The sequence below is a fragment of the Dermacentor andersoni genome, chromosome 11, assembly GCF_023375885.2.
Source record: "Dermacentor andersoni chromosome 11, qqDerAnde1_hic_scaffold, whole genome shotgun sequence".
Lineage (NCBI taxonomy): Eukaryota > Metazoa > Arthropoda > Arachnida > Ixodida > Ixodidae > Dermacentor > Dermacentor andersoni.
Window position 1 is genome coordinate 21,515,477 of NC_092824.1, and position 26,331 is coordinate 21,541,807.

The 26,331-nt window shown below is 46.2% G+C and overlaps 1 long non-coding RNA gene across 1 annotated transcript in view; it reads right to left on the reverse strand.

Moving 5' to 3' along the window:
* The window catches only part of LOC129381679 (uncharacterized), a 257,411-nt gene extending 233,319 nt beyond the window's left edge, over positions 1-24,092 (reverse strand). Inside the window, exon 1 of the long non-coding RNA XR_008609790.1 lies at positions 23,810-24,092. This is a non-coding gene — a long non-coding RNA (uncharacterized lncRNA). The remainder of the gene's footprint in view (positions 1-23,809) is intronic.
* Positions 24,093-26,331: the final 2,239 nt, after the last annotated feature.

Below are 26,331 nucleotides of genomic sequence, written 5' to 3' on the forward strand. Positions count from 1 at the left end.
CCATAGCGAAAGAACTTTGTGTAACCAGAATTCGCGCGCAACGCAAATAGGCGTGCACAATATAGAACGCAAGTAAGCATCAGTTATCACGCTCGAACTGTGGGTGCTGTACAAGTGAAACGCAATGACAATATATTCCAAGGTATTGCATGCCATAACCATGACCTGCTTATGAGGCACGCCGTACTGAGGTAATCGGGACTAATTTTGACAACTTGGAAATCGTAGCCCTTTACCCAATGCACGGCCTCCCAGTGGCGTTGTTACATTTCGCCCCCATTAATATGCTGCCGCCGTGGCCGGAATAAGACCCCGTGATTACGGGCTTAGCAGTGCAACGCCGTAGCCGCTAAGCTATCAAGGTGGATTATCATGTATAAATGAGTGCCACCCGTTAGCCTAAAGATGAATTTAATTTTTTTTTTACTTGCACGTTTGGTATTTCTGTTCTTCATTGTCACTATAGCGGGGAAATAAAGCTTTGGGAACAAATCGGGGTGAAATTTTCGTTAAATCTAATCGATGACACAAATTGTATGCATAATTCAGAGGGATGATGGTCTGGAGATCTGCATCCTATTTATGTAACAAAAATAGCAATTATTTCTCTTTGTCTTTTTGGTACCGTAACATGTCATATTCTGGAACCAGTCATGAAAAATATAGGCATGCATCAAACAAACTAAACTAACCCTGGGAATTACAATGATCGAAAAGCGGGACATGTGGCTCAATATTAGGAGTATAAAGTTACAATAATCAGGAAAAACTCTGAAAGAATAAAAGCCCCAAGACTACTTCCCATATAACAGAACAACTTATCTCGTTCTCCTATGTCGCCATTAAATGCGTCCGATCAAAACTCATTGGCAGAAGAGTGGACACCATCGTTTAATGCTCAAAAGACAAAGCAGGTAGTTGTCTAGATTTATCTTTCTCATGTTAGCATGATTCTATAATCGATCTTGCCGAGAACAATTTAGGTTGATTCTTTCTATATGCCCACAAACTCAACATTAACTAAATATTTCTACTAACTAGTAACAATAAAGCCAGACGCATCAGCTAAAACTTCTTGGCCGGTAATCAGTGGAAATTGTTTCTAAACAGGAAAGACGGGTAGAAAAGAATCCAAATTGAAACAAAAAGTGCACTATTTTGCTCCCGAAGTCTCTTAAGACTGCGAGGCAGGGGGCCACTAAATAATTACTTGGAATCTCATTAGTCTGGAGCTCAGCAGCTAATCCAGTGGCGCATCGGCCACTTCGAAGCCAACGCAATTTTCCACACCGCCACCTCTTCCCTACATCTTCTTCCTTCTTTATTCACTAGCAGCTCTCAAACCTAATGCTGTGTTGTTGTTGGCATAGCAGTAACAAAGGAGCGTGGAAGGCCCAGTGTGAAGAGTGGCTTTCCCTAGAAGATACGGAAAGGTATACGTGCCAACACCCACCACAGCTGCTTAGTATCACGTGGTATTATGCTGTTAAGCCCAGAGTTACGTGTTGAATCACGGCCACTGCAGAAGCGTTTTGATGGGGTCAAAAAAATAAGGATTCTCGTGCGCTTATGTTTAAGTGCGCGTTAAGAAAACTTCCGCGATCACAGTCATCCAGGGCCTCTCGCTACACTGTTCCCCATAATCATGTCGTAGTTTGGTCCAAACTACCACAGTATTTACTTTCTAAAGAATGTGTGCCAAAGTGAGTTCTTTACCACGAGTTCTTCACCAAGAGAACTTCTTCCCCAAGAAGTTCAAGAGAGCGAGAGAAATACATTATTTCAGTCTCATACGTTTCATTGGCAGGGAGCTCTTCGTACAGTGAACCCTGGACTAAGGGTACCCCACCCCCTTTCAAACGGATGGCAAAGCATTGATATTGCTTTCGATAGCCATTCGCGCTATCTGTCTTGTGTTTAGTATATATGTTTCTCCGGAAGCTAGACTTCAGATGCAAAGAGAAAGAACCCAAAACATTTGATGCCGATGGGGCAGCACAGTGGCTGTGGTGGTGCGCTGCTGAGCTCGAAGTCGCCGGCTGGATGCCGGCCACGGCGGCCGTATTTTGCTTTGGGCTCAAGGCACAAACGCTCGTGTCGTTAGATTAAGGTGGACGCTGAAGAATCTGGGGGGGTCAAAATTATCCCGAAGTCCCCCACTACGGTATGCCTCATAATCATATTGTGATTTTGGGACTAAAAGCCTCTATTTCTTTAGATAGTTCAGAAAGGAAAGAAATATGGCTCGAAATCAATTTTCAAGAATAACTCTGTATAACACGTTTTGAATGCATTTGGTGTGAGTAACTTGAAAAATGTTGTGTTTTAGCATTTGTCTAGTTTCTCCGGTCACTAGCGTCCTGCCACGGAGGCTCTGGCGGTTGTCGTCGTTAGGAATTCAAGCAAAACACGTATGGAGTTTCACGTCTCCATAGTTTGAGGCTCTCGGTTAAATCTCGCCATGTGACGCTCTTTATCCTGCACATAAATCTGAGTTAGGTATGAATGTGTGTGCGTTTCATTCCCATAGAAATGCGGCGTACTTTGCTGGGAATGGAACGCGCAACATCTTGCTAAGCAGCACAACGTCATAGCGACTATGCTGCCCCTGTCTGTAATGTGCAGAATTCCTTCCATTGAAACAAAGAAAACTAATTGCGCACAGAATTTACAAAACGAAGAAATCTGGCTGCCCTCCGTCAGTTACTCATCCGCATGTATTAGTTTTAATATGTAGCTGCTGTGGCAGGTGACATAGGTAGTGGCACATAGGCGTTGCTGAAACACTCGAATGCTCCTTCTCGTGCAGTAAAGAATTTTTATCTGCCGTCGAGAATCTGAATACGTATCTTCCGACTAATTTTGAGAAATATTGTTCCTGAAAGCAATGCATGGAATGTAAAAGAACCCCGAGACTGTACGTGATTGTCTCTCACGTAGACCAAGGTGCAGACAATAACTATTGTACACTTTAGTGCGTTGTAATGTCACAACAAAGGACATGAAAACGACACAGATAAGCATTTGCGCCGCATTTTTTTGTATGTTCCCTAACAGTTTTTGCATGAACCTGTCCGTAGCATTTCGCCGCACCTGTTCGCACGAGTCTTTTTCATTGCGCCTTGGGTGCAATTTCAGGACACTCAATTGCACGATGTCTTACTGAACAGCCCAAGTTGACGCCTTAGAGATACAGAAAGAAAAGGAAATGAAGCCAGGAATGTTCTTTTTTGACATATAAGGATGTTTACATGACTCGTTGCGTCTCCATTTTCTTGCCTTATTTTGACAAACCGGCGGGATTCCTTAAGGACTTCTGAATACTCATGGAAACAAATATTTTGGTAGTTGATAGTCACGCTCGGAGGTTTGGGCTGCCAATTAAGAATCGTTACGTAGCCATTCTTATGAGAGAATTTCAACACGCATGCATTCATGCACACGTCTCGTTAACTCAAAATGGCACATATAGAGACCCATTTCTTATCGGCACTGGTAAGGCCGAGTCAACTAAAAACTGTTGATGCCTTTTCGTCAAATTGATGCAAATAGCTTACTGACGCAATCGGACTCGCTAGTTAAGCGATTAGATAGCAAAGCGAAATAAAACGCAGCTATAAAAAACACCCCACTTCTAAACCTAATAAAGCTAGGTATAATGGCCACATAGCGCAAACTTCTAGCCTGCGAAAGCCTCGACACTGTAGTCGAAGCATCTATTATCTCGTGCATAATTATTACGCGCAAGCGTTCATGGCTTGAAATCGGCGATGCGATGTTTGAAGCCGAGGAGGCCGCGAGCGCCGAAGTTGGAAGGTGCCTGGAGGTGGAGATCGGTTTGAAGATAGGGCGGGCGTGGCTGCGAAATATGCAGTGGCTTCCAGAGTATAGCACCACCCCCCTCCCTTGTCGCCCCCCAGTGCACCGCGCACGACGAAAGACGGCACGCCCCCCCCCCCCCCCCCGCTTTCTTCCTTGGCGCGCGCGAGATTTAGCCGCCGATGGTCGGCTCCACCCGCACGCTTTCATTCGCTCATAGAGCATACGGTGCGCGGTGATGGTGTATGACTCTTGCACTTTATATACAACACCGCGGCGACGGAGACGACAGAAATGCGCCTGTAGTGTCCATGCGACCGTGGCCATGCGCGGTCACATGGGCCATATCTTCAAAGCGGTGTGTTAGGGCCAGAGTCTAGGTGTGCCGTCGACACATACCTTTGTGCGTGCTCTTTTTCCACCGCTCAGTTTGCATTGAAGCGATTGACAGGAAAACGGGCACTTCGATCGCTGCTGCGGCCGCGTGCCCTGACGCCAGCGTTTTGACCGCCAATGTGGGCTGTCGCAGAATGAAGAGTGTTTGTCTTAGCCCGTCGACACTATGCTTGTTAGCGTAATTATTAAGCGAATGTTTACGAGTTTATCCAGGTGATAAAACTGCTATCGTAGTAGTTTGCTATTGCAATCAACCCCTCGCCCTTTTGGGTTACACTGCGATATTGTCGGACAGTAGGTAAAAGATGCCTTTATTGATATTCTAGCCGCGGAACGAAAAAAAAAGTAAGGGAAGTGGCGGACGTCAGGGACCGGTTTAACGTTCCCTTATACCCTAGAGCGAAACTTTTGAAAAGTGGCAGAGCTGTTTCTGTTTGTCTTTATCGCTTTGGGGCTGCAGGGTGGCAAAACCTTCCTTTCAGGCTAATGGTGGGATTCTTGTAGCTGACGACGTTCCTCAGACAAGAATAATCGCATGGTTAGGTAAGCTGCGGTGAAATTGCAGGAACGAAAACGCAAACAAGCTCTTGCAAGCGCGGGACGGCTGCCTCGCATGCCTCAAAATGCATTTTACAAGAGCGCTCGCACGCCTGTCGCGTTATACCGTTCGCAAGTGTAATGCAATAAAACTGCGTATAACACTAACACGCAGCGAAACCAAGCCAAAAGGAAATCTGGATAACACTAACATGCCGCGAAACCAAGCCAAAAAGAATTCTGGGATAGCGCCAGCCTCAGAATACTTTTTGTTTTCTTTTTCCCAGGGAGAAAACAATTAACTGAAAGTTACTGTGGGAGGAAAGTAGCAACGAAAGAAAAGCGAGAACTAAGGGAAATGATTTCGCTGTAGGGGACACTTGGAGGAAGCTCGTGCATTGGGATGGAGGGAATAGCTCTAAGTAAGGAGAAACTAAAGCCCTTGGATTCACTCCAGAATTGTGCCCAGGGCTTCAAGTGAAACGAAGAGTGCGGAGGATATATATGCAAGGGCAGCTTAGAGGGCAGTAAATGGGATATAATAGGGCTCAGTGAAGTTAGGAGGCCAAAAGAAGCATATACAGTGTTAAGGAGCGGGCACGTCCTGTGCTACCGGGGCTTAGCGGAGAGACGAGAACTAGGAGTCGGATTCCTGATTAATAAGAATATAGCTGGTAACATACAGGAATTCTATAGCATTAACGAGAGGGTGGCATGTCTTGTTGTGAAACTTAATAAGAGGTACAAAATGAAGGTTGTACAGGTCTACGCCCCTACATCTAGTCATGATGACCAGGAAGTCGAAAGCTTCTACGAAGACGTGGAATCGGCGATGGGTAGAGTGAAAACAAAATACACTATACTGATGGGCGATTTCAATGCCAAGGTAGGCAAGAAGCATGCTGGAGACAAGGCAGTGGGGGAATATGGCATAGGCACTAGGAATAGCAGGGGGGAGGTATTAGTAGAGTTTGCAGAACAGAATAATATGAGGATAATGAATACCTTCTTCCGCAAGCGGAATAACCGAAAGTGGACATGGAGGAGCCCGAACGGCGAGACTAGAAATGAAATAGATTTCATACTCTGCGCTAACCCTGGCATCATACAAGATGTGGACGTGCTCGGTAAGGTGCGCTGCAGTGACCACAGGATGGTAAGAACTCGAATTAGCCTAGACCTGAGGAGGGAACGGAGGAAACTGGTACATAAGAAGCCGATCAATGAGTTAGCGCTAAGAGGGAAAATAGAGGAATTCCAGATCAAGCTACAGAACAGGTATTCGGCTTTAAGCCACGAAGAGGATCTTAGTGTTGAAGCAATGAACGACAATCTTGTGGGCATCATTAAGGAGTGTGCAATAGAAGTCGGTGGTAACTGCGTTAGACAGGATACCAGTAAGCTATCGCAGGAGACGAAAGATCTGATCAAGAAACGCCAATGTATGAAAGCCTCTAACCCTACAGCTAGAATAGAACTGGCAGAACTTTCGAAGTTAATCAACAAGCGTAAGACAGCTGACATAAGGAAGTATAACATGGATAGAATTGAACAAGCTCTCAGGAACGGAGGAAGCCTAAAAGCAGTGAAGAAGAAACTAGGAATTGGCAAGAATCAGATGTATGCGCTAAGAGACAAAGCCGGCAATATCATTACTAATATGGATGAGATAGTTCAAGTGGCTGAGGAGTTCTATAGAGATTTATACAGTACGAGTGGCACCCACGATGATAATGGAAGAGAGAATAATCTAGAGGAATTCGATATCCCAGAAGTAACGCCGGAAGAAGTAAAGAAAGCCTTGGGAGCTATGCAAAGGGGGAAGGCAGCTGGGGAGGATCAGGTAACAGCAGATTTGCTGAAGGATGGTGGGCAGATTGTTCTAGAAAAACTGGCCAGCCTCTATACGCAATGCCTCAAGACCTCGAGCGTACCGGAATCTTGGAAGAACGCTAACATAATCCTAATCCATAAGAAAGGCGACGCCAAAGACTTGAAAAATTATAGACCGATCAGCTTACTGTCCGTTGCCTACAAAGTATTTACTAAGGTAATTGCAAATAGAATCCGGAACACCTTAGACTTCCGTCAACCAAAGGACCAGGCAGGATTCCGTAAAGGCTACTCAACAATAGATCATATTCACACTATCAATCAGGTGATAGAGAAATCTGCGGAATATAACCAACCATTATATATAGCTTTCATTGATTACGAGAAAGCGTTTGATTCAGTCGAAACCTCAGCAGTCATGGAGGCATTGCGGAATCAGGGTGTAGACGAGCCGTATGTAAAAATACTGAAAGATATCTATAGCGGCTCCACAGCCACTGTACTCCTCCATAAAGAAAGCAACAAAATCCCAATAAAGAAAGGCGTCAGGCAGGGAGATACGATCTCTCCAATGCTATTCACAGCGTGTTTACAGGAGGTATTCAGAGACCTGGATTGGGAAGAATTGGGGATAAGAGTAAATGGAGAATACCTTAGTAACTTGCGCTTCGCTGATGATATTGCCTTGCTTAGTAACTCAGGGGACCAACTGCAATGCATGCTCACTGATCTGGAGAGGCAGAGCAGAAGGGTGGGACTAAAAATGAATCTGCAGAAAACTAAAGTAATGTTTAACAGTCTCGGAAGGGAACAGCAGTTTACGATAGGTAGCGAGGCACTGGAAGTGGTAAGAGAATACATCTACTTAGGACAGGTAGTGACTGCTGATCCAGATCATGAGAGTGAAATAATCAGAAGAATAAGAATGGGCTGGGGTGCGTTTGGCAGGCATTCGCAGATCATGAACAGCAGGTTGCCATTATCCCTCAAGAGAAAAGTGTATAACAGCTGTGTCTTACCAGTACTCACGTACGGGGCAGAAACCTGGAGGCTTACGAAAAGGGTTCTACTTAAATTGAGGACGACGCAACGAGCTATGGAAAGAAAAATGATAGGTGTAACGTTAAGGGATAAGAAAAGAGCAGATTGGGTGAGGGAACAAACGCGCGTGAATGACATCTTAGTTGAAATCAAGAAAAAGAAATGGGCATGGGCAGGACATGTAATGAGGAGGGAAGATAACCGATGGTCATTAAGGGTTACGGACTGGATTCCGAGGGAAGGGAAGCGTAGCAGGGGGCGACAGAAAGTTAGGTGGGCAGATGAGATTAGGAAGTTTGGAGGGTCAACATGGCCACAATTAGTACATGACCGGGGTAGTTGGAGAAGTATGGGAGAGGCCTTTGCCCTGCAGTGGGCGTAATCAGGCTGATGATGATGATGATGATGCAGCTGCGCAACGCAAATACGTGTCTCTCTATCGGGCGGAAGCGGGTTTAGAGTTGAGGGAGACTTATTAGTTTCTTTTTGTACTTTGCCGAAGTGCGTTCAACGGTGAAAGAAAAGTGCGAGTTGCTAGCCATTTTGTTTGGTGTGTTCCATTCCTTTCTCCTTAATAGTTGCCTAGTGGTTGGTAGCTTTTTTTTTCTATTTTAAACGTTCGCGGTGCATGGAGAGATTGTGTACTTCAGACTAAAGCGAGATCAAGTTGAAAGTTTGGAAGATAAATGTTCGCATGGCAAGCGAGTTTTACTTGGTCTTTTCTTTAGAGATGCCAGACAACTCAGCTAGTTTTGAATACGGCAAGAAATACTAGACATGAACTTGCTACACGGTCTGGAAATCGCCAAAGCAATTGAAACACCCAGCCTCGACTCAGTTTTCGAAAAGCCAGTTTGGAACCGGGAGTAATTCGAAAGCAGGAATAGAGTTTTTCAAAGCTAAGCGGAGTGAGTTTGTATGTCGGTTATTTTCGATATATGGAAACAATGTTTTACGCAAACCTAAATATTCTTTAATATTTCAAGAGCACATGTGTTTCTTATCGTTCGTAATTGGCTGCGGTATTATTTGCTCATATGAAATGAACGAAAACATAGCGCCCTAGGCGGCGCAAGCACCGATGTTGCGCGCTGGAATCAAGACACACGAATACCGGGCCGTTTTTGTAAAAAAAAATAAAACAAACTGCCACAGTTGTTAGCGTCTGAGACTCTTCTTGCTCTTTAATTATCTCGCCTAGTGAATTAACCGCATATTGAGCATGCATATTTGAAGTTGATTAAAATGTTCAACACGTACGTGTGCCAAATTAGCGCGGTTGGCTTCACGCGATCAGTTCCTTTCTTTTTAAGGTCACCACTGCTTGAACTGCGGTTTACTTTCCATTTTTTCTGTCTAATTGAACCCAGAGGATGTGCAGTTAGGCCGCTATATTTGTCGGCGTGGTTGTGCTTCACTGTTTAGTTTGGCTTCACTTCTTGGGAGAGTGAATGCGTGAATTCTACAGTTATTCGTGAGATCTGCCCCACCAAGGAGCAAAATGACATCTGCGTCGGGCTGGGTCACTTGTCTTGTTAACAGAAAGGTAGAGCTCATGCTTATTATCAGTGACAGTAAGCTTGAGAAGATATATGTTTTGTACGTCGCGATAGCAGCATTGTTGATGTTTTGGCGCCCGCACTTGTTGCGACCTTGATGTTTTATATGAACAATAACGTCCAGTAGCAACTGTCCCGTGTACACCTTGTTCTAGAGTGTTTTACCTAATAATTCTTGCATTAGTTGACTAGGCAGGCGTTGTGCCCCTTTCGGTGGCAGTTGCCAGCCTGCTCCTCACTTTCCATTTCCTCCTAACTGTCTCTATGTGTTCAAAACAAATAATAATAATAGTTGACTAGGTTGCGACGTCGTTTGCAGGTATTGCGGCACGCTCCAATAGGATTTGTCTCTTTCCAGAAAGATGAAAGCTTGCCAGCAATTGAGTCATGTGGGATTTCCTAAAGCTAAGTTTTCTTTGCGAACACTCCAGAATTTTGCATGCTGTGGCTGCTGCTGCTGCCTGACGCGCCTGCTGCTGCCTTGCTCCCTAGCTCGTACATATAACTAGAGTCACATGTGCACCTTCATATACAACCGCTGCAGCTGTTGCGGGGCCGGGCTCTCTTCTCTGCGAAACTACGCAACAAAACTACAAACCGTACCGGAATATCCTCAGTACAGCAAATAATACGCGCTTTATGCGCGGAATTCTCTTAAAAAAGGGAAGCTTTGTCTGCTTTCTTTCCCGGGGACGGTGTCGGTTTCTCGCCGTGTCGTCAGTCGGGTCTCAATCAATCAATCTAGCGCTTCGTCAGTCGCGTGGTGGGGTTCTCTACGACTTGCTGCGCTAGGACCTTGTGGCTCTGCTGAAAATGACGTGAAGAAGATGAACTATTATACCGGGTGTTTCAGGGAGGCTTTCTAAAGCGTGCAAAGGTTGCCTGTGGCAGATAGCACCAGTCTAGGTCATGTGCTGGTCTACTCAAAGAGGCGGACGTTACGAGATGATGTGTAGTGTTTTGTGGCGCAAGGGCCAGGTTTGGAAAAAGAGCGCCATGACAAGTGGTAAAGTTGTTGATGATGATGATGTGTGGTGTTTTATGGCGCAAGGGCCAAGTATGGCCAAAGAGCGCCATGTCCGTGTTAATGAGTTTGCAGTGAAATCATGAGTTCGATGAGGTTGGTGTGACGCGGCTGTAGAGGGGCCTTAAAAATCTTCGCGCTAAAGTGCGCAAAATCTGCACAATAAGATTATGGCGATGTCTTATGACGTGTACTATGAACATTTAAGGTGCATTTAAAAAGAATGATACGATGTGTAAAAATATATATGGTTAAAAGATATGCTAGAGCACTGCTGCCTCCTTAGAGCCCTTGAAGAACAAGAGCCTGGAGGCATGTGCTATGCAAAACTGTTATCGCAGTGGCATCCTCTGGAGCGAGGATGCTCTACGAATTTAATGGGCATATAACGTGTAGTACGACATCATTTAAATAGTTAAGGATTGCCTTGGTGTCAAAAAGCGGTTCCTTGCCGAGAAACATAGCCGGGTGTAGAGGGATGTTATAATGGTAAGCAAGCGGAAAATGTTTCTTTCTCTCCGTTTCGGCTTCCCGACACTCCAGGAGCACGTGGAGGACGGTAAGCCTCTCACCGCATCTGCCACAGGTTGGAGGTTCACTTTCAGTAAGCAGGTAGCTATGGGTGCAAATGTGTGCCCTATTCTGAGGCGACAGAATAGGACATCTGTTCGCCGAGATTTTGTTGGGGAGGGCCAAGAACCTAACTGAGGCTTTATAACGTGCAGTTTGTTATTGGTTTGCGCGTCCCACGTGCACTGCCAGTGATGTCGCAGTTTATTTCGTAAGAAAGGCCTCAGATCTGTGACAGGCACATCAGCGGTAGGGTTAGCAGCTTGCGATGTGATTGACGTGGCCATCTCGTCCGCGAGAACGTTACCTTCGATTCCCCTATGGCCAGGGACCCAGCATATTATGATCTTCTGGTTAGATGAGTACGCTTAACACAATACCGAATACAGTTCATTGAATACGGGATTTTTATGTTTGTAGAGTGACATTAGGGCCTTCACGACGCTTAGAGAGTCTGTATAGAACGCTGCTTTTGGAAGTTTTGATCTTCTTATATGCTTCAAAGCAGAGAGTAATGCGTAGGTCTCGGCCGTAAAGATGCTTGTTTCCGGATGCAGTACATCGGATTATGAGAAGGATGGGCCGACGGCTGCATAGGATACCCCGGCATTTGACTTCGAAGCGTCTGTGTAGAACGCTGCGCAGGAGTGTTTGTACTGCAGTTCTTGGAAATGCATTCTAATTTCGGCCTCAGGAGCGTGCTTTGTAACTTTTATAAAGGATATGTCACATTGTATCACCTGCCACTCCCAAGGAGGTAAGAGCTTGGTTAGGTGCAATAAGCGATGCTCGAGAAGTGGGACATGCATTTCATCGCTAAGCTCCTTCACACGCAGCGAGAAAGGCTGTCTTATGGAGGGGCGATTGCTGAAAAGTGTAGCGCACGTCATATCGGTAACGGTGTGAAAACATGGATGTTCAGGATTGGATCGTACTTTAAGGAAATATGTACAGCTAATGTATGATCTCTGTAGGTGGAGAGACCATTCATTCGATTCGGCATATAAGCTTTGAATCGGGCTTGTTCGGAAAGCGCCCGTGGCTAAGCGGATACCTAGATGGTGAACAGGGTCTAGCATCTTTAGCGCGCTCGGGGCGGCAGAGTGATAAATCACGGCGCCATAGTCTAGTCGTGATCGAATGAGGCTTTTATAGAGATTCATTAGGCACTTCCTGTCACTACCCCATGTAGTCTGGGATAGAAGTTTGATTATGTTCATTGTTTTCAGACATTTTTCTTTAAGATGTTTAATGTGGGGGACGAAAATGAGTCTGTAGTCCAGTATAACACCTAGAAATTCATGTTCTTTGTTTACAGGTATCTGTTATCCACGCAGTTCTATGCAAGGATCTGGGATAAGTCCTCTGTTTCTTGAAAAAGGAACACAAGAGCTTTTGTTAGGGTTGATCTGAAATCCATTCCTGTCTGCCCACACTGACACTTTGTTCAGGCCATGCTGTACCTGTCTCTCGCAGACTGCGAGGTTACAAGATTTGAAAGCTATTTGAATGTCGTCCACGTAGAAAGAGTAAAAGATGGCCGGTGGTAATGAAGCACGAAGCGTATTCATCTTGACGATAAAGAGCGTGCAGCTGAGCACGCCTCCTTGGGGTACACCGGTTTCTTGCGTAAAAGGACGTGAGAGTGCATTGCCGAGTTTTACGCGGAAGGTACGATTGGACAGATAGCTTTCTATTATGTTAAGCATTTTACCGTTGATGGCCATTTCTGACAGGTCCCTTAAGATTCCGTAACGCCACGTTGTGTCATACGCCTTTTCCATATCGAGAAATATCGATAGGAAGAACTGTTTATGTATACATGCGTCCCGAATATTCCCTTCAACACGAATGAGATGATCGATTGTGGAGCGCCCTTCTCGGAAGCCGCACTGATAAGGATCAACCATTTTGCTCTGTTCAAGGAAATGAATGAGTCGCCGATTTATCATTTTTTCAAACACCTTGCAAATACAACTTGTGAGGGCTATCGGGCGGTAACTTGCCACTGAGGAAGGGTCTTTCCCTTGTTTCAGAACAGGGACCACAATGGCTTCCTTCCATGCGGTTGGAAGGTACCCTGCATCCCAGATGGTGTTGAAAAGTGTGAGTAGTGTAACCTGGGTGTCATTGTGTAAGTTTTTGAGCATTTCATACGTTATTCTATCAGATCCTGGTGCGGAGCTCTTGCATGCGCTCAAGGCAGCTCTCAATTCGGCAATACTAAATGAACAGTTGTAAGGCTCATTCTCTCGACGTTTTCTTGTTAATGGCTTAGGTTCTTCTACTTGTTTATATTTCAGGAAGGATTGCGAATAATGATTTGAGCTTGATACACTCTCAAAGTGCTCCCCAAGTGAGTCGGCCTGATCTTGCAATGTATCGCCCTGTGTATTTACTAGAGGGAGTGAGTACGTTGGTCGACCTCTAATTCTATTTACCCTGTTCCAGACTTTGGCCTCGTCTGTAAACGAGTTAATAGTCGATAAAAAGTTCTGCCAACTTTCTCTTCTGGCCTGCCTGCGGGTTCTCCTGCCTTGAGATTTTACTTTCTTAAAGTTAATAAGATTCCCTGCAGTGGGGGAAGCGCGTAGTAACCCCCACGCTTTGTTCTGTTTCTTACGACCAATCCTACATTCGTCGTTCCACCACGGGACACGCCGTCTGCATGCCAAGCCGCTTCCTTGAGATATGCATTTAGCTGCGGCATCTATTAAGAACGCTGTAAAATACTCCACAGCGGCATCAATTTCTAGAGAAGACATATCAGCCCATTAGATGCTAGATAGTGTTCGAAATTTCTCCCAGTCGGCTGTATCTATTTTCCACCTAGGAGCTTGTGGAGGAAGTTCATTTTCTTTGGATGTTCCTAGCAGTACGGGGAAGTGACCGCTCCCGTAAGGATTGCTCGTAACTTCCCATTCGAGTTCGGGCAGTATAGACGCGGAAACTATACTAAGATCTATTGACGAAAAGGTTCTGTTTGCAAGTGAGTAATATGTGGGCTCTTTCTTATTGAGAAGGCACGCTCCAGAAGAAAAAAGGAACTGTTTAACGAGACGACCTCGCGCATCGATGCGAGAGTCTCCCCACAAGGTGTTGTGTGCATTGAAATCGCCAAGAACAACATAGGGTTCTGGCAATTCATCTATGAAGGACTGAAATTCAGGTTTGTTTAGTTTGTAATGTGGAGGTGTGTAAAGTGAACAAATAGTGATGAGTTTGTTTAGCTGGACAACTCGAACCGCCACTGCTTCGAGGGCCGTTCGTAGCTGCAAACGTTGACACGCTATGCTTTTTGGATTACAATGGCAACACCACCCGATGATGCGACAGCATCATCGCGGTCTTTGCGAAAAGTAACGTGTTGTCGAAGAAAATTTGTGTGTTTTGGTTTTAAGTGTGTTTCCTGTAAACACAGCACTTTTGGATTGTGTTGGTGGATGAGTTTTTGTAGATCATCGAGATTCCTAAGAAGACCTCTGACATTCCATTGAATGATTTGTGTATCCATATTAAAGAAAAATTTGGTGCTGTGTTTACGGAAACGGAGGTGACGCCTTAGGTTACAGAGCTCTTTCGAGGCCCTGTAACGGGGGTTCTACCCTTTCTGGAGCGTTCGAGGGAGCCTCGCCGCTCCTTAGGCGCTTGGTGGGCCTTGAGAATAGGTGTAGTGTCCATTGCCTCTTGTAAGGCGCTGGACACGTGCTCTTGCGAGCGAGATGTTTCCCGAGAGAGTCCCGCCTTGGAGGGCAGGACCCCTGCGCCCACCAGCCCGGAGGTCGATGGGGCTCCCTGAGGGATTCGGCTACGCCGGCTGTTGCCAGCGCTGGAAAGGGCCGGGGAGGTTGGGGCAGTCTCGGCTGCGCCCACCTTCGGGGTTGGTAGTTCCTTCTGCTCGGTTGGTGGAGCAGCGCAATCTGCGACCACCGTGGGGGCAGATGGCGTGACTGCCGACTCACTATTTGTGGGTCGGACAGTTGCTGGAGGCCGTTGTGGCGCTGCCCCCTGACGCGCCACTTCGGCAAAGCTTTTCTTTGGCAGGTATGCTAACCGCCTTCGTGCCTCTTTGAACGATATGTTCTCTTTTACTTTTATGGTTACAATTTCTTTTTCCTTCTTCCAGGAGGGGCAGGACCGCGAGTACGCGGCGTGATCCCCGTCACAGTTTACACAGTGAAAAGAGTTCTTACATTCGTCAGTAGCGTGTTCAAGGGCACTGCATTTCGCCCATGTTCGGCGGCCTCGGCAGCTCTGCGAGCTGTGGCCAAAACGTTGGCATTTGAAACATCTCAAGGGATTTGGCACATACGGTCTTACACGAAGCTTGATGTACCCGGCCTCGATTGATTCGGGCAGGACACTTGAATTGAAGATGAGAATTAGGTGCTTGGTCGCAATTTCTTTACCCTCGCGCCTTATCTTGATTCTTTTGGCATTTATGACATTTTGTTCACTGAAGCCCTCCAAGAGTTCAGCCTCAGTGAGCTCCAGCAAATCATCGTCCGAGACAACGCCGCGGGTGGTATTCATCGTGCGGTGCGGGGTTACTACTACTTGGGTCTCCCCAAATGATACTAGTTTTGGCAGTTTCTCAAACTGTTTCAGATCGCGGAGCTCCAAGAGGAGGTCACTGCTAGCCATCCTCGACACCTTATATCCTGGACCAAAAACGTCGATAAGACACTTAGATACAAGGAACGGGGAGATTGTTCGCATTTGTTTAGCTGGTTTTTCTGCGTGGATGACATGAAATCGAGGAAAATTGTGGACTTGTCGTCCGAAAAGCTGAAAAACTTCTTCGGTGCGCCCTCGTTTCTGAGGGCGATCAGGTAGTTTAGAAAAAGCATGTTCCATAAGTAATGTTGGGTTTTCGGCCGCGATGCCGACCACCCACCATGGAGCCCTACAGGGGGACGTGACAGAAGTTCCTGCAAGAGAAACCCTGCCAACGCCAGCCGTACATCGCTGCTATAACCAAATACAGCATAACCAAGGCTGGCTAGCTACACAAGGTTAACCCTTGCCGCCGGGAAACTAGGAAGTGAGGAGAAGTGATGAGAAGACAGGAAAGACGAAAAAGGGGGAGAGAGAAAGACGAAGATTGGAGAGGAGGACAGGAAGAGGCGACTACCGATTTCCCCCGGGTGGGTCAGTCCGGGGGTGCCGTCTATGTGAAGCCGAGGCCGAAGAGGTGTGTTGCCTCCGCCGGGGGGCCTTAAAGGTCCAAACACCCAGCATCGGCTCAACCCCCAGGATCCCCTTTTCCCCAGACACGGCTAAGCCGCGCACGGCTACACGCGGGAAGGTCCGACCCTAGTGTGCTCGGGTCCGTGGTGTCGCAACACACCAAACGCCTGCTGACGCAGACGCCCCTGCGGGGGAGGCAGACGTTACTTGCCTAAAAACATGAAATGCATAATCGACTAATTAATGAAAGTTCACTTATACCTTTCTAACTAATTACCTTATGGCCCATAGTGCAATTAAAAATTATAGTCCTGGAGTTCGCAAGGCGAATCTACTTGGAACGAATTTTCAAGGTGACACGAGTTTCGTGATATTCCCGAACTTTGTGGAGAAATGAAGTGGCGTTCCCGTTACTCTTTTAACAAAATGTCGTTTTATGAATTTACGCACAAAAGTAATTGGGAGGCCATTCGTCTGTGGGTGGTGGGCCGTGGTCCTAGGGTGACATATCTAGCTATAGTGCAGGATGCTTAAGTAAGCTCAGCAGTAAAAGCCGTTCTTGTGTCTGTAATGGGGACTCTGTGTACCATGTCGCAGAAGGATGTTATCGACGAAAAATTGAAACATTTACGCCGCACTATTGTTGAGAAGGGCTTTCATTCTGTCGCAGCGTGTAAAGTAGTCGACGGCCACGACGATCTACATGTTTCTTGATGGCGACGTCTGAAAGGATCCCAACATATCCCTCCCGATCTGCTGTAACGGTCGGCAAAGAGGCTTTATCGGCTGTACTGATCCCATTGGCCTTATCGGTGGTGTCTTCCGTGGGTGGTATTTTAGGCATGTCTGGACGTAGTGGGCGACGTCGGCGGTCAGGTGCGGCCAATAGAACTCTTGTATTTTTGCGGGCGTACGAAAAAAACTCGAGGTGCCCGGCTGTCTTGTCATGGTGCAGGGCGTTCAGAACTTCTAGGCAAAGTGCTGTGGCCACAGCAATAGGGTAGTTTACACGGGCTGGCGAAAAGCTCTTCACCAGGACCGCATTTCGCAAGGAAAACGAAGATAATCCGCGCCTAAATACCCTCGGGACAAAGTCAGTCCTGCCTTGCAAGTACTCAGCAAAGCTTCTTAGCTCCGGGTCAGCTTGCTGCTGCTCGAGGGGTTATCTCATAAAAGAGTTCCTGCATTTTACCTGTAGTTAATTAAGCCGCGTCGGACTTGGGACAGAGCTAAAGCTTCCTGTTAAAAGAGAAAAGGCACGCTGGCGTCGAGTAACCGAAATGGCGAACAAGTCGACACATATCTCATCGAAAGGCGATACATCCTTCTTGTGAACACTCCAGTTATAAACTAATATTGCCAGAGCTAGGTCAGCTGGTATACCTCCCAGTTAAAAGGAAACTGCGTCACGGGCGCCAATATTTCCCCTGGTGCTTGATAGGCCAAATTCGAGAGGGAAAACAAAGATAAACGAAGCCTCCTTCCATGGCAATGGTTTCGTTGATGCGCGAGGAGGACATGCCATTCCGCTTGTCGTCTGCTATGCGCTCGACGAGAACACGACTTTCCCTGCATGCGCCAACGGAAACCGATACAGCTCGCATAATTTTTTTTTCAGATAGTTTCTCTCTCACATTTTGTTTTAGATACCCTTGCGCTTCTAATGTCTTTTTCTTACAGCATATGTGCACGCATCAGTGTAAAAATTTACTTTCCTATTCAAGATGCGCGAGCCAGTCTGCCATGCCATGCTAGGATTTTATTTCAGCAAATCATAGGCAGGAATAAAAATGCGGTTTATTCACTGTTTTTATTAGCAACCTATCGCACAGCAAGGCATTCAATACACGATACAGTAATGAAGAACTGAATATATCATGAGTCAGTACAAAGGGGGGCATTCTGCAATACAATCATAGATACGTAAGGCAGCTTTCTACAGGAGCAATGTTTCTTTGCTGTGCAGAACTCTATCAAAGCAATTTTTGTCGCGACAGCTACTTGTGAATAACAGAAAGATTATTAAGAGCAGCAAATTCACATTTTAGCACACCAGTAACAAAGACTTCCTTTTTTATTCCATACAGCGGGTATAAGTGCTAGTCCAAACAACATATCATACCTAGTCATTTTTCTGTATAGCTCTCCTTGTACTCATTTGGTGATAAATATCCAGCCGACTGTATTGAAAATGCGTATATTCTTTTTTCATATGTGTTTTTGCATTGGAATACAACATTTAGGACCACTAGAGCTTCTTTTAGATCTGTAACGTTGCAAACAAGGTATCACTACGACGTTCCTCGCGAGCATACTGCAGATGTTTCTTTAAATTTGTAATGCACTTTGTTCTATCGTCATCAAGGCACAAATGACAGTTTCATGACAACAACAAATAGCGCCAAGTTGGTTTGTTTGGAAGTAGTAAATTCAGGAGAAGTATCTGACAATCGGCGGTTGATCGTCAGTGTAGGTGGGCAAGTACAGGGTAAGGCACAATGACATTATTGAACGCGTAGCTTCGGGACATGGAGAAATATTTTCTAAAAGCAACGGAAGTCGACAGCATTCAATGTATCAGGGCAACCTGCTCAGAACAATTCTAATTTGAATGGTTTTCAAGACCGTCCTCTCATACGCTGAATGTACATTACGCACGTTCTTTAAAAGAGGCAAGAGACTCAGTTCCGTGCGACTTGTTGGAAACATAGGACAGGTGTTAGAGCTACGTTACGAGTTTCATAAGTGGATCTGTCATGAGAATTTCGATGTCGACAACAAAATAAGGAGGCGACAGTGTTTCAACTTTCCTAGCACACTCGTTTCTGCACAACACACTTTCTTTGCCTATTAAGTTTATTCATGACTTTATCCAAAAGGAGCCTCCCCCCCCCCTCCCACTTTTGCCATGATAATTAAACCACTGGAGCCAAGAGTGCCGAGGAACAGTTGCACTTGCACAACTTCAACAAAGTAAGCTCAAGAAGATTCTAGCGTCCCAAGACCACGCATGGTAGCTATGTAATAATATTTGAAGATGAGGGTGCAAGTGTCGGTGCAATGACTGCCCATAGAATACGTTGCACGATGTTTCTGCAAATATTGAGATAGGCGGAAATATTTTCTCAAGATTTGCTGATCAGGAGACCGCCCTAAGATCTATCGGAATTAGAAAAAAATAAAATATCAGTAATAAAATTTTTCTTCGTTTTCAAGGTTCTGGAGCTTTCTTTTTGCAACGGGTTTTTGTTTACGCTGTTTTTTTTTATGTCCAGATTCATGTAATTTATGTTTATCGTAAGCCACGCATAGTAGAACTACTGCATCAGGTCTAAGCACCAATTACTAGAGCAATATATTTCTTATAGCACCCTCCTTTTAGCTTATCTTTCAGTGCTGTGCTGCTATGTATTCATGCAACATGTTAAGCATTGCTGGTGTCTCAACAGCTGGCAGGGTATACAGGGATCAGTTTTTAGAACTAGTTTTCTTGATCGATGAAAGTTTTGATTCATCGTATTAAGGATTAGGTAATTGAGCCTTTTATTTAGTTTGGCTTGATTTTTCTGCCTAATACCCACAAGAGCAAAGCTAACTTCCAATAGGTGCTCTTCCAAAACTTCCAAAAGCTGCTGGGCAATTGAGCATTTGAATCATCGCTCCAGAACAATGTCTGCTATAAAGCGGCAAACCAAGCTTAGGGAGAAGAAGGCAGCGCGCGGCAAGAGCTGGCCTCGCTCTATCGTATGCTGTAGCGTCAAGCGAGGCGCAACATTTTACGAACGTAAATTCGCTCACTTTCCGCGAAAGCGGCTCGGCTTTTAAGTTTGCCGTATAAACGGGATTATCGCGCACCGCACATTAGCAAGCGATAAGGAGGAAATGACAAGTACGCGATTTCTTGGCGCACGTGGAGCAAATTTCGCTACGTAACATCAGAGGGCACGCGGTCCCGTAGCAAACGACAAGAAAAAGACAGCGCTGGCCGTGCCCTGGACACTAGCGTCGACTCCTGCCAGGTGGTTTTAGCGGCGAAGGGGGGGGGGGGGGGGCATTCCGTATGGCTCCCATTGGCCGTTTTCGAGCAGACGCTCTTTCGACGCTAGCGCCAAGGTCCCCTTCAGTTACGGCCCTAGCAAATGGGCGACGCAGAACAATATGGCGCCGCACATCATTGTTTACGTTGTCATGGCAACAGCAGCCGCACGGCACTTCCTTTCCCAAACGTTTTTCTTTCCTTTTTGCTTTAATTATGCCGACCCGCTCCACTCCCTATCCCCCTTTCCCCCATGACGCGCGCGCCGCTTACTTTTTTTTTGTTTTTACCCGTAAGCGGCGCGCTTTTTTTTATATAGCGCGCTTGTTACGGCGCGCCACGCGTCAGCTGGCAAGCAATGCGCGCGCTACGCAGCGCATTGGCATTGCTTGCGAGCTGGCGCGTGGTGCGCCGTGGGCTATGCGTTGGTATGCACGCAGTCTTGCCCATACTTATATTATACCAGCATGTGCCGGGGCCTAAAAAAAATTACACTTCCAACACAACAGATGTTTAGTCTCGCTTTATGACCTCGTTTCCGAAAACAGATTTTTCTTACAATGTGGTACAAAATGAGCAAAAGTGAAAGGTTGCATGACATATACAAGAGTACTAAAGACAAAAGTTCACACATGGTGAAATAAAAGAAAGTGCTAGAAAACAGGAAGGCCGTTTCATGTACACACATAAAAAAAGACATTTATATAACGTCTTCAAGACCGAAATGTAGACGAGCTCCTGATATGTGCACTAAGATATTGTCACGTGGTGGTGACCTTGAACACAGTAGCAACACTGTGAACGACAAAACTAAATTTTATTGGGTGAACCTGTGCCCACAAAACAGGCTACACTTATAGCACAACGATAGCGGCGAACACAGTCGGCGATCGTCGAAAATCTGATGAGCGTGTCAAGCGCGTCGGCTTTTATAGATCGGTCGTCGAATGTTCCAGATTAACCGCTGGGACCCGCGTGTCTTCTACAAAGTTCTACATTAATCGCGTCGCGCATAGATGCAATCAGATTACACAAGTTGCGGTGAAAGACAGTGGACGGAACCATCGATAACATTCCAGAAAGTTCTTTTACATACAGGCGCGTCCTGCGCTGTGCGATAACACTTGTTAGGCGGCGAAACGTGGTCGCCCGATAAAGTTAAGTAAACGTGTCAATATTGCACAAAATTGCACGACGTGTATGACATAGTTATGACAACTATAAAAAGGGAAAACCCACTGGTAATGGCAAAAACAATGACACGCAAAATACCTGAAAGATAGAATAAAATTCTAGCATTGTTTGATTGAGAGCCATACCAAAAGCAAGCTCACTTATAAATCTGCACGAAAGTATATGAAATGCGTGACATGTTCATTACTGCTGAACAAATTAAAAATAACATGGCAGAAGAAAGATAACATTGTACTAAAAACTGAAACACACATCACATTATTTTGCACTTGGCCACAGCTTGAGTAACGGTGGAAAGGGGAACAGAAGGTAGTAGGCTTTTGCAGCAGCACATTGAAAAGATTCTCAGAAAGAAAGGCTTATTCCTCAATCAAAGACCAGGTAAAATAAGCCAACAACACAACTTTTCTTTCGACCCGAATGCAATGCTTAGCAATAAAATTACGTCACTTAAGGCACTAAGTCGTACCTACTGGGCTCTCCTATGTATAATAAACACGAACTGCAAAAATCTGCATGTAGGACACTTGCAATGCTCATGCTTTCCAGAAGAAAAAAAAAGCGCATCATGCCTACACATGAAGGTTGTTCGCGCGGTTTTCCCATCGGGGGTTACTGAGATAGTACACAAACACTAACAGTAATTTTTCAGCTCTTAGTAGGTTTGTAGAACGTGACACACAGAAAAAGAAGTGAGGGCGGTGTGGAAAGCAGGGCATGTTACTGAAGTTGCAGAATGAGACTTGGCACAGAAAAACACAAGTTACAGACCAGGTGACAATGAGGAGGAACATCTATTTGTCAGCTTTCTCTACCGGGAAGAGGCAAGTGTAGCACAAACAAGGCGCAACGACGTCCGGACCCTCATGGAGCACACAAATGGACAGGGCTGTGTTCGCGTACATGCGCCTTCTGATGTCCTTGGGTCTGAGCGCTCACCTGTTGTCTTTAGGCACCCGGAACAACCCTGCAGGGCTTGTTTTTGAGGTATTTGTGCACCACTGCACGATGCACGAGCGGTACGAGTCGTGAAACGGGTGAAACATCGCGGAGCACAAGCACACTGCTACCCAGGACCACGAAACTGGCGAAACTAGCCACGCCCGTCAACGCACAGCAGCGCACGCTTCGCGATAACAGCAGATAACGAAGCATGAAACGTCATGCAGTGGGCTGAGCTGGCTCCGGGCCGGCGGGGCCGCATGGCGTGCGGGTGCAGACAGCCGAAGGTGAGGGAGTTGCGAGGGTAGTAACGAGGGAGAGCGATTGGAGAGGAGTTGGGGAGGGGGAAGGGCTCGGCCACTTGGATCGGCGCGCGTGCGCGCGATGATCTACGAGGCCATGCAAGGGAAACGGATTTTTGCATTCGCCCATTACAGAGATGGCGCCAATTTCCTGTGCCACCGAAACCGGGGAGTGTCCCCCCCCCCCTGGTTTTAGCACGAAAACAATGAACTGCAGAAGCGCAGATTGGCAAACATTAATAAATTATTTTCCCTACCTTCATCGATAAAGACGTTTCTTGCACTCCAACAGTCAGTACACCCGACCACAACAGGGTCGGCTCAGTCCCTTCCTCTGAAGTGGTCCGAGCAAAGGCCGTAGCCGTTATACATCTGCTCCCATGTCAGCCCCACGAGGACTCCGTATTTAGCGCAATTTCACGATATGTCACAATTTAACAATAGGCAAAATACCGTGTGTTCATGGTCAAAGAACACTTAAAAGTGAAACCAAAGTAAAGAGTATGAAGAAGCGACTAAAAAAATTATTCCCTTCTACAGGCACAGGTTGAAAAGTGAAGCGAACCTATGTCGTCACATAGGTAACTCGCACTTCTTGTATTTCAGAACGCCAACGCTGTCTGCTACGTAATTGATTTTCTTTTGTTGTACAGTGTTCGTGGCCAATCAGAGGTGGTAACGTAATAAAAAGCTGGTCACCTGAGTGCTTTCGAGCGTACCCAATTTGTGCCGGAAGCATTCATGCACCTTCGGCAGATATAGATTGTAAGTTTTATACTCGTGGAAGAACATGAGCATCCGTTAACATATAGTAAAGCAATTAAGGGGACTAGTTGGTGAACGTTCGTGGTTATATCGCGCTTAGTTATACATTGACGATGTTATGTGAAAGACAGGATGTGTACGTACGCAGCGCTAACTACCAACTCTTTAATACTGTTAAAGAAAGCGATTATATACAAGGAGATATCACCTCGTCACCTTGTCATGTCTTTCTATATCTCCCTCCCCCCCGCGCCATATCTCCTTGTATATAAGCGCGTTCTTTAACAGTATTAAACAGTTGGTAGTTTGCGCTATGTACGTCCACGTCCTGTCATTCACTTAATATTGTCAGTGTAAAACTAAGCGCAAATAACCATCCCCGTTAACATATAGCGAAGCGAAATTTCCGTCTGCGCGTCAGAAAGCATCAATCGGCCAAGTAGCTTCAGTTTCTTACAGCACCGCTGAAAATAGTGCAGCGCCACCCAAAAAAGATATTCACTTGAAAACAAGCGCGGAACATCTTTCGTTTCGTCCTATAGCCGTTTTGATAAGCACCGCGCTTGTTTCTTCATAACGACTATAGAAAAAGTGTTTTTACCTCTCGTCCGGTGGGAAACGCAAAAATTTCGGCCTTGTGTTGCTCCCCGAGTCGCTACATCCCACAGCCGCGCAGCAAGCCTTGTATCCTTTCCTCAGGTTTTCCGACATTGCCGGAACATTCACAGGCACAGAAATAAAGTTTTAAACTGCAGAGAATACGAAAAATTATGCACGTGGATAGAAAGCAGCAGGAGCAGACGATGAGAATGGCAGCCGCAGCAATAAAAGCAGAAGAGCCGCACGTTGGCGGAGCAAATGAAGCGACCAAATAAAGAAAGACACGATCGCAAAAGTACATTTTATTTCTGCTTATAATCGCATCACTTCGCCTATTTATTATGTAGGTTGAAAAGATAGAGCCACATATGCAAAAGGTATTGAATTTTTTTCTTTGATACCGTTGTTACGGCGACGCTTTATTGCCAACACTGAAACTAGCACTGTTGTATCCTTCTTTATTGTTCCAGTTTCATTTCCTTCTGGGTACATACCATCATGGTCGTTCGATATGTTTTCCTATATAAGTGGCTTTACTGTGACGAATAAAGGGAAGGTGCATCCTGCACTTGCATGGTCCAGTGTCATGCGTCTGGTCTGAGTCAGACGCAACATATTGGCGACGAGGGTCAGTATCAGAGCCATGCCGCTCGGGTGTTTTCCAGCACCGCCCCCTTTCTTGCCTGCACCCGGTGACCCGGCTGTGCCTTGGCAGCAGTGGAAAAGCGCATTCCTGAATTTACTGGATGCCTTTGGTGGCGATGAACTGCAGTCCAAGCGTTGCAGGGCAATTCTGCTAAACTCGTTCGGTGTTAAAGGCCAGCGAATAATCTACACAATCCTTCCACAAGGAGCACACCTGATCGCGGACGCCAAGGCCGAGGACACGTTGGACCAGTTCAAGGACGCGCTTGCTGCACTGGGCGCGCATTTCGCGAGCGCTACGAATGATTTGGTGGAGCGGAGCCGGTTTCGCCAAAGGCAACTGCCTGGTGAGACCTTTCAAGAATTTACAAACAGTCTCCGGGACCTTGCGTCTACTTGCAATTTTGGCAGTGCTACTGATAGCACGATTCGAGATCAATTACTGGAAGGCACTTCGTCAAGAGCAACGCGTGAGCGCATGCTTTATGAAGAGTCTTCGTTTACGCTGCAGCGTGCTATTGACATTGGGAAGCATATTGGGCAAGCTCAACGAGAGCTTGGGGAACTCACGCATAGCTCTGTGAACACGATTCAAGATGTGCAAAAAAAGGTCAGACTCTCAGCAAGGAAGCTGCTACAGGTGCAGCTCGTCATCGTATATGGCTAACTCGACTGGATGTCCGGCGAGGAACAAGCGTTGCCGCTCTTGTGGGAAAATTGGTTACTTTTCAAACATGTGCAAATCGAAGAAAAAGAAATATGACGTTCGAAAGCCCGAGAAGGCCAACGCCGTCACGGTCCTTCATATCGGTGACCGTAAATCCTCGGCCAAAGATATTCGAGCCAACATTTCTATCGGGAAGATAACACTGTCGCTGATCGTCGACACGGGCACTACGGTTTCCTTGCTCAGTGAAGAGCACTACCACAAATATCTAGCCAACAGCTACTCGTTACCCGCCGTGGTTGCTCAGTGGCTATGGTGTTGGGCTGCTGAGCACGAAGTCGCGGGACCGAATCCCGGCCACGGCGGCTGCATTTGGATGGGGGCGAAATGCGAAAAGCCCGTTTACTTAGATTTAGATTGCACATTGAAGAACCCCACGTGGTCGAAATTTCCGAAGACCTCCACTACGGCGTGCCTCATAATCAGAAAGTGGTTTTGGTATGTAAAACCCCATAATTTAATTAATTTTACCAGCTACTCGTTGAGACCGCCCACCGCGAATCGGGGTAATTATTCCGGAGAACAAATCAAGTTAAGCAGTTGCTTTCTTGCTGACGTATCTTACAAGGGAAACATAGCCAGTGTGCTATTTCATGTCACAGCCAAGGGCACATCGCTGCTGGCGCTTGATGCCGTTCGAAGTCTGGGAATCACTATCAACGGCTCAACCTTGAACTACTGCCAGGTGACATGCCCTGACTCATTGCCTTCAGAATTCACGCACGAGTTTGCGCACTTGTTCAAGGAACAGTTAGGGCATGTGAAAGGCTTTGTTTACCATGTTAAATGCCGTTTATCTGTGAAATCAGTCGTTGCGAAGTTCCGACGTCTGCCCCTCATGCTACGGGAACAGGTATCGGTGGAGATACGTCTGCTTACCAAGGATATAATTGAACCCGTCGACGCATCGGAGTGAATTTCACCGATCGTCATCGTGAGGTAGAAGGACTGTTCAATTAGGTTGTGTGTGGAGCTACGTGCAATGAACAAGGCAGTAATTGCCGATGCTTTTGCTCTCCCGCATACAGAGGAACTACTTCATGAACTAGCCGGAGGAACGTGCTCCTCTGATGATGATTTGTGGTGTTTTATGGCGCAAGGGCCAGGTTTGACCAAAGAGCGCCATGACAAGTGGTAATGTTGACAATGTA